The sequence below is a fragment of the Zonotrichia leucophrys genome, chromosome 3, assembly GCF_028769735.1.
Source record: "Zonotrichia leucophrys gambelii isolate GWCS_2022_RI chromosome 3, RI_Zleu_2.0, whole genome shotgun sequence".
In the NCBI taxonomy this organism is placed as follows: domain Eukaryota; kingdom Metazoa; phylum Chordata; class Aves; order Passeriformes; family Passerellidae; genus Zonotrichia; species Zonotrichia leucophrys.
In genome coordinates this window covers 96,069,015-96,077,533 of record NC_088172.1, presented here as the reverse complement: position 1 = coordinate 96,077,533, position 8,519 = coordinate 96,069,015, and the positions used below count along the sequence as shown (strand labels likewise).

The following is an 8,519-nucleotide window of genomic DNA, read 5'->3' as shown; positions in this document are numbered from 1 at the left end:
AATATGATTTAATCCTGAACACATCCTAAAAAATTCAAATCCATGAGTTCTTACTCTCCTTCTCAGTTTCTATATTGTTAAATGGTTTAAACAACTATTATCAGTTCTTTGATTTCAAGGCAAAGTAAATCTTTATTTTGGATTAAAAATGCATTGAAATGAGGATTTCTTGCATCTGAACTTTTTTCTTTCACAACCATGGTAAGTTTCTAAGCAATAGCACAGTAATTAGGTTTGCAATATGCCTTGTTGTAGACTTTTTTAAGTTCCTAACATTGGGATCTAATTTTGTATTTGATGTCAAGGAGGACATATAAAAAGGTGTTTTTTTTTTTCACTGCTCGCTTATTGGAAGATGGTGAAATAAAAATCAAACCACCCTGAGTGCAAGGATGATGTGCAATGGATAATATTCCCTTTGGCCTCAAATATTTCATATAGGGATTTTTTGGATGTTGTTGAAAGTGATGCATAGTAATTAAAATGTAATGATTTTTCCCTTCCAAATGAGCATATACTTCCTATCAAAAGGCAATTGGATGATCATAGGTAAGTTAATTTTCTGCATTCAGATGTGTTATCTTCTCCCTGATTCATATGTTGCTATAGCAACAATTGACTGCACAAGGCCTGACTTGGCTCCCAAAGAAATGTGAAACGCCCTGGTTTATATTTTTCTGCTCTAAGTCATGGAGATGACTTCAGTAGCAATAGCTGACCTTTATACTGTGGTTTTTAATTTTTAATTTGAAGGTAAAACAGTTAGTTTCCTAAGTTGAATATATTCCCTTTCTTCTGTGTTTACAATTTGACATTATTTTTATAAGCATGACCAAATGAGATTGTTACAGAATGCAAAATACAGATGTGATTCTAAAAAGGGAAATTATTAGTCTTAATTTTTTTTTTTTTTGTAATTTTAAGGTATGTATTTACTTTGTCAGTCTCAGGTATCGAATAGCACAAATAGTTTTTCTATGAGTTTATAAAGTGTCACTTAACAAATTTTGATGGCAAGGTTCACTGTATTGCTTACTGGTGAGATGAAACACAGAGGAAAATTGAGTTACAGTGGGTTTAAAGTGATTGATACAGAATCTAGATATATAAAAGGGTAAGGGAGGCCCTCCCATTGAGTTGTGAGGTTGAGTGGATGCCTTTGTTTTTTAAATTCCTGATGGAGCTTAACACCTAGGTCAAATGTTGGTCTCTGTCATGGTTTGAGCCTGGCACAGAGCCAGTGCCCCCCATGAAAATGCCTCACCCTGGTGTCTGCTGTGAGATGTGACCAGGAATAAGCAAAACAGGCTCTAACTTAAACATAAAGACCACTTTATTACTTAAACTACAGGAAAATAGGGAGAGACTATAAGGAAAAAAAAAGAAAAGAATTGAAAACCTTACAAAAAAACCATTTTCCTCCTCCCCCACCACCTGACTTTCCCAATCCAATACATTCTCCCAAAACAACTGCCCAGCCCAGCACGACACTTTAGTATACTCAAACATCAGTTCATGAAGAGGAAAGGAGTCCTTCTCGTTCCATAGGCTTCTCCTGGAAACACACTGAAACCTCGTGTGCTTCTCTGTTACTTCGGCACCGCCCGGAAGAAAAAAAGTCCTTCTGCCGCTTGTAACATCGTCCTTCCATGCCCAGTGCTCTCACCACTGACGGCATGGACCAGAGCTGCTTTTAGGGTTGTCTTTCAAGGATGCCTTGTCTCACTCCAAAAAGGCACAGTCTCTGCTTTTGGGACCTCTGTCCCCCCCATATTTTTCCAACCCCTGGGGCCGGGGGGTCCTCACGAAGAACCTTCCTGGTTTTGAGGCACTGCCTCCCCCTAAATGCAGTCTGTGTCACAGGAACAACTGAGTCCATAGCCACGAGAAAAGTCCAGCCAAAAGGCCACTCCAAATCATCTCTCCCCATCCAATCATCTCCACATTCTCCGGGCCAGGTCCTTATCTTATCTCATCTCTTATCTCCCTTCTTATTCAGCTTCGAGGAGGATTAGCATTTTTGCAAGGCCCCAATCATGCAAGAAAGGGTTAAAAGTTTTCAGTCTCTGTCTGTCCTGGGACGAGATGATACTCCCACACGTGCTGCTGCTGCGGCCGGCCGCTCTCCCTCCCCCCTTCTCCTCCTGGCTGGCTGCCATCACATTCGGTGCCGCCGGCTCTCTCTCTCTCTCCTGGGGCGGGGGGGCTGGCTGCCCGATGTCTCGATGTCTCTTGGGGCTCCCCCACCCTTCCATCCTTGAAAGCCCCCTCAACCCCCACCTCTGTCCAGGCCCCAGGCCTACCGCATGGCGGCCCCTCCCCCGCCCAGCAGCAGCGGGCCGGGCGGGGGAAGAGATCTGACCTCTTCGCCCGACGATGTCCAAAAGAGGAAGTGCCAGGGCAGTGCCTTGCTTTTAACCCCTGTGTATTCTCGGAGGTGTGTCCAAACCCCACTGGCTACACCAGGTGTCAGTATGAAACCCAAAACCTTCATTGGTTTGACCACAGCTTCCCAGAATTCCCACTCCTTCCTGGTCAAACCATGACAGTCTCAGATTTGGACAACAGTTTATATCTAGAGGAATTAATTATATGGATTTATTTAATATTAATTTAGCATACTAATCAGCATCTTAGGGAGGATCTGTTGGGAATAGAGGATTTCTCTGCCTTGGGTAAGGAAGGATCTCAGTTTCAGGTGAGGAGTCTCAAACCCAATGGTGTGCCCCAGCTCAAGGGGATGTGCATTCAATGGCAGTTTAGAGAGAACTCGACTTGGACCGGTCCATATGATTCCCAGAGAGGTCTCTGTGCCTCGGGGAGCACCTTGAGAGGTGTCCCAGCCCCAGGGGATGCGGGCAGGGACAGCTCACAGGACACTCACTCAAGCTGTTGTATCTGCAGTGGAGTGGTTGGCTTGTGGTCAGGCTGCATCCAGTGGGACAGGTCTGCATGAGACTCCTTGTACCCAAAACTTCCTCTGTTCCTTAAGTGAGTCTTGGAAAAGCCACCATGTGCCAATTGCATGGTCTATGTTCCACCAATATAATCATAGAATGATTTGGGTTGAAAGATCTCAAAGATCATCTCATTCTAACCATGGGAATCTCATTCCTACCATGGGCAGGGATACCTTCCACTAGACCAGGCTGCTCAAAACCCCATCCAAAAACCCCATCCAAACTGGTGTTACACACTCCCAGCATGGAGCATCCACAACTCTGGAACATCTTTTTCAGTCCTCACTACTCTCACATTAAAGACTTTATTCCTAATATCCAATCGAAACCTACCCTCTTTCAGTTTAAAGTAATTTCGCCTTGTTCTGTCACTATATGCTCTTGTAAAAAGTCCCTCTACCCCCGAAAAGCAAGCAGGTCACAGTCCTGAGGAAAAACCTTCCCTTTCTTCTGTGTTTACAATTTTACATTATTTTTACAAGTGTGACCATTACAGAATGCAAAATACAGATGTGATTTCTAAAAGGTGATTCTAAAAAGGGCAATTAATAGTCTTAAATATTTTTTTTTGTAATTTTAAGGTATGTATTTACTTTGTTAGTCTCAGGTACTGAATAGCAAAAATGGAATGAAATATAAGAGAAATAGGAATAAGCAGGAATGAAAATAATATAAATACTCCTGACTGAGGTGGTTAAGACTTGATGTAGTGCATTCTTGGATTAAAAACATGTTGCGGGTCACCTAAAGTTGTATTAAGAGCATAAATTAAATTTCATAAGTGTATATAGATGTTCTTTCATTAATTTAAATAGGTAGTGGATCTACAAAACAGGGATTGGACTCTCACTATTGTCTAAGGAAGGCATCCAGTGTAACAGTGAAAGTTCTGACCTTTAAATGTGAACGAAATGTGATCTCAAGGAAAGGCCTTTTGAAAGGCAAGAGTAAAATCCTTATCCCACTAAAATGCAGTATTTTCATCTGGAATACATGAAATGAGGTGATTTTTTTTTTGCTTTTTGTAGGCCTACAGGAAGCCCTCACTGAACTGTGTAAATAAGATAACCTAAGGTATTACATACCCTGGAAAATCACAAGGTAATACACATTTTCAGAGTTTGATATTTTGTGTTCTTTATGTGTGCATTGAATTTACCAGCTTTATATAATTATTTTTTCCCTTCCCCCTCCAGTAAGGGAGCAGTGAATCATATGATTGATCTTGATTCTTCCTGGAGTGTCCTACAGCAATAGGATTTTCTTGTTAAAACATATTTGATCATCAAGTGATACAGGAGCCAAGTGGAAATGTACCTCAGACTACTGATTTGATGTTTACATGTCCAAGTTCACAGAAAATTGCATGATCTAGGAGGTATTTCATGATCTTTTACATCTCTCATAGAAAAAAATAGGCTGAGCCAGTTGTATATTATGAAGCAAGACCTTGTATGGAGTTTTAAGTATGCATTTAACAGGGTTTCTTTTCACAGCTTTTCACCAATTATTAACAGAAATAATTTAATTGAGTTCTAGAGGAGATTTTTTCCATTAACTTGTCATTATGGAGTTATAATGGATACTTTAATTAGGCAGTGTTTTGAATGGGAATATTTAACTAAATGAAAATTGGGACAAATACATTCACCATGCTCAGTGGCACTTACTAGAGGCTTATTGTGCATAAGCTGCTCAGGAACAAAAGTAAGTGAGGAAATTTGGCTGAAATATTGGGTATGGCTTTCCTAAGTTTCTCCTGAGATAAGACATTGAGATAATATGTTGGCTTTTGAATTCTGAAACCCCTCTGGTCTGCTCAAACACATCCCCTTTCCCCGCCCACAGCTGGAAGAAAATGTTTCACTGCTTTCCAGCTGAAATTCCCAGATGCTTTTTGGCTATGAAAAGCTCTCTGGCTGATGTTTACTTCCAACCTGCAAAGAAAATGAGTATGTGAGTACTGGAATTCCAATGAAATTAAAACTTTGAGTTTGGTCAGGGGTCTTTTCACTTGATGTTACAGCTTTCCAATAAAGCAGGTGAAAAAGCTTGTTGTTGTTTTGATTTTTTAATGTTTTCTGTACCAGAAATAATTTTGAAGTATCATTTAAAATTCCTAATTGGCTTTGTCTTTTTTACTTAATGTACTTTGGAACCTTGAGCAGTGAATTTATAGCTGGACTACAATTAATTTTTCTCAAAAGTTTTTTTAATTTGTCAATATCTTGTAATTATCTCAGTGTCCCATGCCCCTCTGTGAGGCTGTGAATGATAAATAGCTTTCTTTTAGAGGGTTCTGCCTCTGGGTACCTTTTTCTATTTCCTCTGTCATCCACTACAACAAAACAGGATGGGACCCATATGGGCAAGGGCTTAATATACCTGCAGGAGGCTGAAAAAAACAATTAAGAAGGTGATATCAGATTGCAGAGGTATCCAGCTGTGGGACAGAGGTGACCTCTGGGATGAATCTGCAGCTCTCCACAGCAGCTTTTCTCCTCCAGTGGCCCTTCAGCTGGTGGTAGAGAGTGGGTTTTGGAAGTAGGAAAGATTTTCTGGACTCAAAATTTTCTCTCTGATACTTTCTTCCCCATTTCAATAGGCATTATTTCAAAAGTAGTATGCTTTACAGAGGCCTAGTGTCCATTTCTAGAAGACAAGGCAACCTTTCAAGACTGGAAAATAAGGTCATCTTGAAAAATACTCATGCTAGACTATTTCTAATGCCCTCTGGACACTGTGTGTGCTCTCCTGCCTTGGTGGAGGGATCACTTATTACCCATAAGCAGATGCATAAGGATGGCAAATGAAAATCACATAGGTAATCCTAATTATGGAATTGCATATTTTTTCAGGGCCCAAATCTGCCAAGGTAGTATTCTGCTGAAGTGACATTTTGGTGCTTTGTATAATACATTTATTTAACATTGTATTTTTATACAATACATTTATTTAATACAAACCAATACATTTACTTTTATAAGTGTTTGTATTTGATGCAAGACTTAAGGTGCTGTCACTGCACTGATGATTTATTTTCTTCAAGTGGTGACTCCCATAGGGCCACTTGCCATACAATAAGGGAAGAAAGGGCAGGCAGAAGAACTGGGACAGACCAAACCTCCCAGGGTGTTATAATAGCCCCATTTGCTCAGCAGTTATGTGTCCAGTTGTGGTTCATTAATTTTGATGATACCTGCTTCTTTGTCCTGTCAGCTTCCCAAGAAAATATATTTATTCATTCAGAGTGTTGGACTATGAGTTGGGTATTGAAAGTTTATTGCAACAATTCTATGTCACCTCCCTCCCTTCCCCCTTAAACCTCCTTATTTTTAGGGTATCTGTTAAGTATAAATTTCCCATCATAAATTTTTTTGTCTAAAATGATTTTGTGGTAGCAGGTTATAGAAGTGTTTTGTGTTTGTTTTTTTTTTTCCTGCTGGCATATTTGCTCAGAAAAAAAGTTGAAATTTGCATGCTGCTCTCAGTAGGATTCTTGAACAGGAATCATTAAAAAAAGCTCTAAACTAGTGTTCAATTTCAGTTTAATTACCAGCCATAGGCTTTAGACAGGAAAAAGGACTGTTCAAGTCTTCTTTGCTTCTGGCAATAGCAGCATTTCTGCTTATTGTATATTTTCAATGGCTTTGTCCAGTTTAATTGTAAACCTCATATTAGCAGTACAAGGGAAGCAAATTTTCCCAACAATATATGTTTTCCAGTGGGATCTTAAAGACATTTGGGAAAGTCAATCTGCATAGAAAAAAATTCTTTCTTTGGTAGTTATGCTTTTCAGTTCATCATAAATAACAGCCATATACAGACCTGGACTCAGGGGAGCAATATTTATGTTCTAGGCTTGAAACAGAACCTGTGAGACAAAATGCCTGGATTCTGAGTGCCAAGAATTGCATTTGAAGGGGTAGTTTCTGTCTTTTCTGTCTTCCTCCCAGGCTGTGCCCAGAGAGTTTCTGGTCTGAGCCTCAATTCCTGCACTCCAGTTTGGGCTGTGGCAGCACAGCCAGGGTGACTCGCTGGGGTAGTTAATTTCTGGAGTCTCTCTGACACCAGAAATGGCACAATTGGGGAATAAAGAAAGGTCAGTGGCCAAACTGTGATATCAGGATGCATGACAACAGGATCTTTTTTCTCTCTTTCAAATGTAAAATGCACATGAAATGAAGTCTTGGGCTCTTTCGGGGAATGACTGTTTGATTTCATTCAGCTGGGACTCATCTGTCATAAACCATGAAAATACATTATCCATGCTTCTATTTTAAGTATGCCACAGTTCAGTGCTGCTAAAAAAGCAGGGGTTTTATTTTGGTTTCTTTTTTCCCAATTGTTTTACTGACATTTTTTTCTTCTTTCTTTTCTTCTGTCTGCTGTGTGTCCTGTTTCCCTTTCCCCCTCCCATTATCTATCTTAAGTTTCCCAAACTGGGTGATGAAGGTGGGGTGAGGATTTTTCCAGTTACAAATTCTAATAAAAATCAAGGTGGTGCTGATCATGACCCAGGGACTGTGTTACCATCAACTAAGGGGAAAAATATGTTTAAATTAAGTATAGACTTAATGTTGGTAACTAATTATGCATCCTTGTAATATGTGCATCAGTTTGACATATGAGTTGTTTGAGCATAAAAGGATTGGGGGAAAGCTTCTACATCCCTTGCATTTTTTTTTCTTTCAATACCATCATAATTGGTGTAACTACAAGGGGAGAATCTCTTAGCTGGAAAGGTTCTATGTTTTGCAGTTTTAAAGGAATAAACATCCCAGGACATCAGTTCTTTCCTGAATAAAGCTATATATTTACTTGTGAGGATAATTTCAGTGATTAAAATGTAATTAGTAACCAAATAGGTAAGAGCAAAACAGAAAGCTCCATAGCATGAGAGGTTTCTGACTCTTGGAAGGCTGTTAATCCCATTGGGGAGTTTGGGGGAGTATAAACCCAGCAATAGTAATTATCTAATTAATAGGCATCAGGGTCTGCTTTCTGTAACTGCTTTTCAACAGATATGTTGCAGTTATTGGAGGCAGAAACATATAAGGGTGAACTTGCAAGTAGAGCAAGGCACAATTAAAACTGAAAATTGAGACTAGCAATATTAATTAGAAGATCATTAACTAGCACTCTCGATAATGTGCCTTCATGTCTTTCCTTCCTCCTGTTCTTCCCCCTCTTGAAAAAAGTATGAGTTCCAATTTATCTCACTTCATGAAGGAAAGTGCAATTATGTTTTGCTTCCATATGATCTCATAATGATCTGGGGATTGAAAACCCTGCTTCATTTCACTCTTAAGAAGTCCAATGTGTCCTTGTGGCTAAACAGGGATAAGAAATCAAGAAAATGGGGACTGCTTAAAAGGAAATGTTTGAGGAGGGGTTTGGGACAAGGAAGAAAATACCGAGTCTGTGTCAATATAAAGATTAGACTGGGGCTGTTTTCTCAGTAAGCATGATTTAAACATGGCTAATTTAATTTGAAAAAGGCTGAAAGAGACGGGTGAGTATGGCCTCAGAATATACAACCAGCTGTCTTGAATTCAG

At 39.6% G+C, this 8,519-nt stretch overlaps 1 long non-coding RNA gene across 1 annotated transcript; it reads left to right on the top strand.

Annotated features, from left to right (window-relative positions):
• The first annotated feature begins 3,996 nt into the window (after nt 1-3,996).
• On the top strand, nt 3,997-4,894 carry LOC135445028 (uncharacterized). The gene is made up of 3 exons (XR_010439435.1): nt 3,997-4,061; nt 4,157-4,338; nt 4,809-4,894. It is a non-coding gene; the product is annotated as an uncharacterized LOC135445028 (long non-coding RNA).
• The last annotated feature ends 3,625 nt before the right edge of the window (nt 4,895-8,519 follow it).